General features: G+C 48.0%; 1 pseudogene; it reads right to left on the bottom strand.

The window, feature by feature from the left end:
• Positions 1-6,227, bottom strand: LOC115332270 (annotated as a pseudogene).
• Positions 6,228-7,729: the final 1,502 nt, after the last annotated feature.

Below are 7,729 nucleotides of genomic sequence, written 5' to 3'. Positions count from 1 at the left end.
TTATACAAAGAACATGGCCTCCTTCATGAGAGATTGCACAGAGACGGCAGCATCGAGGAAGTCCATTGATGGCAGAGACCCACAGGAGCTGCTGCCAGAAGAGTCGTAGATGTCCGAGGAGGCATCCACGTAGCACTTGGCCCTCTGGGCGGCGTTGTGAGCATAGTACACAGGCACTGGGATGGACACAGAGAGTGCACAGCGGGCATACGTGTGGCGCAGCCCGTAGGTCAGCTTCTGCAGGGCATCTGCAGTGAACTCGTTGTCATCCCAGAGCACATAGTAGTGTGCTGGCCTGCTGGTACCCTGGATTCCGAAATGGGAGCAGAGGAAAAAGTCAAAGTCTACCGGGTGAGTTACGGTGGTGTCAATCGTAGTCCCCGGTGGAATGTTGCCACTCTTCCCGCAACCGTCACGACGGTTCTCTGGCATGAAACGCGTGTGGTGGCGCTTCTGCACGGTCAGAAACGTAATGCCTGGCTTGTACTTAGGTTCGAGCTCCATGCAGGCAGCGCGGATCGCAGCTAGCTCATGGTCCAGGACCTGGCGAAACTGGCTCTCACTCACACCGTCACGGTAGAATAGGATCTTCTGTGGGCGTACTTGGTTATTCGTATTGTAGAAGCCCAGCAGCAGCTCTTTGACAATGTTCTTCATACCTTTGATGATCTCCACACGGGCCTTGACCTCCATGTTCTGCTTCTGGATCCGTAAGGCAGTGATATAGCGGAAGGCAAATGGATCGGTGCTTGCAACAACAGCTGCGATGGAGGGCCTGTTGAACTCGTGGGCACCGGGGTGAGTTACGCCAGAACCCATCACAATGACTGGCGTGCTGAAGATAATAGACCTGACAGATTTCGGTAAAGTGTTATTTACACCACCAAGCTTGGCATTTACTTTCTGCAGGATGTTGACGACCACCATCGGATCACACTTGGTGGTGATGGTCTTGTCTGAGACACGCTGAGTCATCACCCCAATTTCCGTCTCCGCCGCGCTCTTGAGTTCATTGTAGATGGGAGACTTGTTGACTACCACCACAAAGATAATTTATAGTCCTGGAATAGCCTCCTTCTCCTTCCGTAGAAGATCCAGCATTCGGTTAGTCTGTCCACATTCCTTAATGGCGTGGGGTTCTTCCACAGACATGCCAAGTTCGCTACCATAGGATATCACCATGGATACAAACTTCTTGATTACCGGTCGAAGACAGAAGCGAGGGCTGCACAAGCTCAGCACCGACCATTTGGTCATGCTGGCGGGTCGGTAGAACTTCGTGCCTTCTAGCTCCCAGGCGCCATTCCTTGGGCTCACGGGAACATTATCTTTGTAGAGCACATCGGGAGCTGGCAGCACTCTGGCTTGTACCTTCACCGGGTTGGTGCTGATGCGAACGCCAAAATGGTCCAGGTATTCTTTGTTGTTGCTGATACAGTCTTGAACAGCTCCCTGGATGTTCTGAAAACGCTCCGCTGGCGGTACTGCGGCCTTTTTCACAACCGTCGCTGTCTGGTTTTCATCCAGTTTCTGCCGGCAGTGCTGGCCATCGAGAACTACACACACCTCCCATGGAATGAAGGTCTTCTTCGTGCCCACTTCGATGCATGGCAAAAACGGGAACTTTAGTGGGTGATACTTGGAGCCAAAGTAAGCTGCCACAGTTGTGGGTGGGTCTCCAAACTTGATTTCGTTCGCAGTTGCCCTTGTCACCCTCTCTATGACATACTTGCGAGGGTAGGGCAGGTGAGTCACTTTCACCTTCAGCTTCCTGAGCTTCGTGTTCAGTTTGACAAACTGGATGTCATTTAACTTTCGTGACTGGTTTAGGTCGAGGTTTCCTTTACGGTCGCCGAGCACCTTGGAGACAAGCTCGAGAAGGGGGCCACCTTCAAAAAAGGCAGTTGCGACCGTGTTGATATTGAGGAGGGGCTTCCACTGAGCGGGCCGCACGCTCGTCTGATAGCCGTGCCAGAGCTCCAAGCCACCTCCAATACCGCCGTAGTTCCTCGGCGGGGTGAAGACGGATCTCCCAACCATAGCGTGCACGGTCGACGGCCCGTACCGCAGGACGATGTCGAATGCCTGAACAACTGCCTGAGGAACTTCCTTCAACTTTTTGTCATAGACAGCCTGGAGCAGACTCATGTCTAAGGTGGCAGCATACTGAATGCAAACGACGAAGGTATCCGGCTTCCAGCCTTCCTCCTCCATGGTCACGTTGAAAACCTTCTTTTGGAAGTTGAGAAGCTTTCTCGTGAACATGTTCTTCTGGCCGTCAAAGACTGGCAGGTTGCCGTTCAGGTGATGCTCGTGCTGGCGGACAAGCAGTTGGAAGGCGCGTCTCTTGCAGTCCTTCGAGATGACGGGCTGAACTGCCCCCGAGTGGCGGAGGCTGCCGATCTCTACGTCGTAGTGGTAGAAGAGCCCAGTGGGAAGCTGTAGCTCAAAGTGGTTGGCGAGAAGTGCAATGGGGTGACCGTCTCTGCCGTAGCCTGGACGTGTAGGAAATGCTTCAGCACGGGAAGCAAGTGTGATGCCAACCGCGTCGCTGCGCTGAACAAGGGCAGTCTTTCCCCTGCTAAGTACTGGTTTTGCCTGGTGCTGAGCGTGGGAATGGGCCCCCGGCATGAGCCGGGATGAGGATTTCGGTGATGGTGTTTCAGGAGGTGTTTCAAGGAAAGCTGCTCCAGAAAGGGTGCGTTGCAGAGAAGACTGTTGCAGAGTTCGTGTCGCTTCAGTCAGAAGTGCTTAAAAAAAAAAGAAAAGAAACAGAAGGTTCAGTGTGGAAACAAGGCAGAAGTAAACAAGGAATAGCTCTATGTCGGAATGCAGGTAATAAATATGCTTCTCATTTATAATATGGTATTGAACAACTAGCGAGTTCCGTATACGAACAGCAGTGGGATAGCCAGAAATATTATTCGGAGAAGGGGTGGGAGCTCTGTGGACGCCAAAGGCAACATTTCTGAGAAGACGTAAGATGGTACAACTGCCAAGAATAATTGCAAAAATAAGCTTGTCCAAGTTTCCACTATAAGAGAAGTCATACAGTCGTTAAGTCTTTTCTGCTTCGGCACTGAACGCAGTCGCGGCAATTTGGAGAGCGACACTTGGTCGGCTATTTCAAGAACATGACTGGGGGCGGGACTTAAGAACGTAACAAGCCCCATCTAGAATCACCTTGTGTGATTGCATCACATTTTCTGTAAACTATTTCAGGTTTATGCTACACTTCGTCTGGTATAATTTAAGAACATATTGGAAGCGAGTCCCGCGTCAGCGTTCGGCTGGAACTCGCATACTCATCGACTGAGCGCGAGTCCGCAACCAAGCACCGGCTCCGCACTTGTTTCCAATCTAATTTCCACTCTGCACTGGCCATTTTCCGGAGGTCAGCATGGGGCACAGCCGTGCTCCATATGCTGCCGTATGCCAGACAGCTCCCCGATTTGATCTCTAGGCTTCATTTTAACCACAAACGTCCTGGTGACTCGTGCGATATAGTCAAAAGTAGTAAAACGGTACCATGTGGATGGGCCTTTGCCCAGGTTGACGGAGTGCGCTCGAACGTATGGCGCGAGAGTGTGCATAAGGAGGGAGGGAAGAGAACAAGCCTGGGCTTTTGAGAAAACGAGGAGTAGCAAAATAACAGGTTCAAAGCTGAGGCGTGAGACCGCAAGAGACGTGAACTTCACATTCCACTCCCTCCGGAGTGATACCTTCGCCAGGGCGTTTCTCGGAGACATTATACACAATCATGTTTCTACTGTCAAAGGATAAGACCTGTACCAAGCTCCTCTGTGCAACACAGGGGCAAAGTTTTGTCTTAGGCTACACAAACACAGTTTGGCTCATTAGCATTACATGACCATGCAAGCTGTAAAGCATTCCAGAATGGAAGGGGGATAATTATAAGATAACAGACCCATACGTGATTCGTATTCTGCACTGAACAGGTGCATTACGAGGCAACTACATGAATTAGTGGTGTAGCCAGGGATTTATGGAGACCCGAAACCCAGCCGACCCTACAATAAGGGTTTCAGGTCTTCAAATAAAACTTAAAAAAAAAACACCTTCCGGTAAAATTTTTATTAGTTCGAATTTATCTGGTAAACTCGTTTCTAAAAACCAAAGCAAAAAAAGAGAAAAGAAGATAGCAGTTATGCTTGGGCAATGCACGGGATCAATGGCCTTGAGTCAATGTCACCCCAGTTTTCGTTCAAATCTCTGATCATTGACTCTTACCATTTATTTCATCAAGTTTAATTAGGAAAATAGGTCTTTCGGAACACGACAAAAGCACTGTTCTGATTTCTAGTTTGTGCCATACTATTTGGGCTTCTTAGAGGAATCAGAGGTTGTGTCTTTGCAAGACTGAAACCAGAGATTTTGTAGAAGGGGAAGGAGAGGGCAGACAGTTGAAGCTTCTATATTACACCACTTACCACTCTTCCCACGCAGCCTCGCGACAACCTCAAGGAGTTTGTCGTTTTTAAGATTTTGACGTTTATCGAGGCAACACTTGTTTGCGACTTTCGTCCTCGGAGAAATTAGTAATGGCACTGGTGCCGATGCCAAATTCAGCTGAAGAGATATTACTTGATTCAAGCTCGTTTTTTTTTGTTAATTCAGGACAAGTTTACGCCCTGATAATATTTGCTTAAAAGAAAAAAAAAAGAACTGCAACATTAAGGTTGAAATTTTGAAGAATCGAGAATAGAAGAAAAGTAAATCCCGATAAACTTCGAAGTTTCGACAAAAATAAACTCCGAAAAGCACCCTCCAAATTTGGCAAAAAATAAACTCCGAAAACACGAAATCCTGCCTATAACATACACATGTATTTTGACCCTCCCCTCCCCCCCCCCCCCCATTTCCCCCAAGTCATGGACATGACATGGGGTAGATACATTTAAAACTGAATTTATATACAAACACAATATTCTTTAACAAGAATGTATCTAATCTCAAATTAAATTGCACCTTTAAAGGGATGCTGAGCCGCAATTTGGATTTCGTAGATTAGTGCCGCAGACGCATTGAGCGGGACGCTGTGAACCCCAAAGCATCACTCATACATCGATGTCTCATCTGGACAGGATGACCGTATTCTTAGAAAATAAGGGTGCAATCAAGCAAGGACTATGACGTCACGATCCTCCTGGAACAGATGAGAATGAGGGTAAAGTGCCGTTCAAACACTTGCAGCCGAGTACGACCAAGAGAGACAATACCGGTTTTTATGCCTCTTGCGACGACGTATAACCTGCTGCGCAGCAGCGCATCCGGTCCATCGCCTTCGCAAAAGACTTAAAGACCGGTCTTGGCTCTATCGGTCGTACTTGGTTGCAGGTGTGTGAACGGCGCTTTAGCGACCTCTCTTCTCTCCTTCTCGCTTCGGCTCACCAGCTCGAGGGGACGAAGCAAAGAGGAGAGGGAATGAGAATCGTGACGTCACATGTCTCGTCGGCCGTGTCAATCGCGCACTTTTCCAAAAATACTGCCATCCGTTGAAGATATCGCTGTACGAGTGGCGTTTTTTTTTGGTTTTGCAGCATCCCGCATATCGCTCCAGCCTTGTTTTGAAAGTTCAAAATTTCGGTTAAGTATTCCTTTAACAACTAGTGGAAGAGGTCTATTACAAAGTGCAACGTGCGTTGTTTTCGAGTGTTCACTGAGCACACCGAACAAGCATGAAGTACGACTGCTTCGTTCAAGAGACGAACTACTTTATGTCGAAATAATTCGTTAGTCATAGCCGCTGAATGCTGCAGGCTTGATTTAGTTCCATCACAGGCCTGTCAGGACTATTTCAGCATATGAGCCGCGCTACTGAATAAATCTGAATTTCTCCCAACAGTGCCAATGTTTGATTAAGCAAATTATTAAAAAAAAATCAAATACCAGTAATCCGAAAGTCGAGTTATCCGGACAATCAATATTAGATTCTAATTCCGAAAATCGACCATTTGGACATGCCTACTAATAATAAAGCAGCACCCACAGGGTCTGGAGCACAGTCATGAGACTGGGATATTTGTGTGCCACTGCTCTTTTCTGATGCGACTCGTGGTTCGGTGATCGCCGCGGAAATCTTAGAACATAACAGCACATGCAGACACTCCAAAATTCTCACCTCTGGCTGCAACAGGGGGGCCTCCAGTGCCTGGAAGTACCCTTGCACGGCCCCTACCCCTGCCTTTTCCAGGGGCAGCTTCCATGTTGCCACTTGAACCTCTGAGATTAACATTTTCATGATATTAGTTCCTGCTGCCTTCGACTGCAAAGTTTTTCTCTCATAAAAAAGGCCTACCCAGCTATTACAGTGTGTTTGAGGAAGGTAATGGCAGCAGCTACTTAGTGCAAAAGCCTCTACGTGAGAGTAAAGCCGCGTTCATAAAAACCAAGTTCTCCATGACGCACAGATCAGTGTCCGAAATGCCGCACCGATAGGAAACTTTCTGCGCTGACTGCGACGTTACTAGAACAACTCAGCCGGGAAACTGCCATAGAGCCTGCTATGAAAAAGTGGCACCGATCCGTACTCGAGAACCGAGCTAATGGCGATCGCAACGCCGCCATTTCTCCCGCAGCGGCCACTCGGGGAACTGCACGGCTGCTTGTATTGGCTCGGAAGTATCGCATTCGATAGCGTCCGCTGTAATTGTTCTATTTTGGCTTTAGTCGGTCATTTTGGCGGCGAAGCATATACGGTGGAAGCTGTTTCAGAGATGACAATTAACCCCCGTCTCCCAAGCGGACGCGCCGCGTAATGGTAGCGAAGTTAGGACGCGCCCAGGTTGGGACGCACTACCTGATATCACCGGTGAGACATGGTTATAGAAATGTAATATTATTTGTGCCGCAAAAACTTGTAAATTATACATTTTAGAAAACATCACGCTCCTGTTATCTTCTACTAATCTCCAATCAGAATTAATCTAAAAAGCGTTTTTTTACTTGTTTTTACACAAAAACATTCTGAAACCTCATGTTGACTACAGTAACGAGAAAAAGATTGAGCCGCCATCTTGACACCTCGAGTCTGGGAGTTTCGGTACTCTGGGAACATTCAGTGACTCTGGCAGTAGCCATATGAGGCAACTTTCATGTTGAAACTCGTCGCTAAAGGGTGGCGCTGTTATCGTATTTAGCTCAGTCTCGGTGGACGCCAGCGGCCCAGGTTTCAAGGGCGAGTTTCCCAACTGAGTGTTCTAGTAACGTTGGTTGACTGCTGCGTGGAACGAGCCAATACAAGTCAAAAGCCTGTCTGGGCTTGTATTGGCTTGACACAAGAAGCTTCTTTGCCAGTAACCACAAACATTTTTGGAAACTGAATAGGTTGTCAGTATTTACATCAACCATTGTCGAGGAGATCAAAACCAAGGGGCACTTTGACCAGCTTGTTTTCCTCAGAGCAGGGTGTTCAACCAGCAGAAGGCTTGTGGACTGGAGTTTTTACGGCCCCTAACTTAACCGAGTGCAGGGTACAGATCAGACGCGCGTGACACATCGGTGTGCGGCCTTGTGATCAATTAGTGCTTGACTGGTTGAACAGAAGCCCCAGCCTAAGACTGCATCAGAAAGGCAAACAAACTTTGCCACAAAAGCCTTCATTGGCATAGACAGACATGAATATGTATTGTTTCTTCCTATCTGTCAATAAAAAAGTAATATTAGTATTGTTTTTATCATCCTACTGTTGTCGTCCTCAGGAGTGTGG

Source organism: Ixodes scapularis, unplaced genomic scaffold, assembly GCF_016920785.2.
Source record: "Ixodes scapularis isolate PalLabHiFi unplaced genomic scaffold, ASM1692078v2 PGA_scaffold3__209_contigs__length_174095766, whole genome shotgun sequence".
In the NCBI taxonomy this organism is placed as follows: domain Eukaryota; kingdom Metazoa; phylum Arthropoda; class Arachnida; order Ixodida; family Ixodidae; genus Ixodes; species Ixodes scapularis.
The sequence above is the reverse complement of the archived record's forward strand: the minus strand, read 5'-3'. Positions and strand labels throughout refer to the sequence as shown.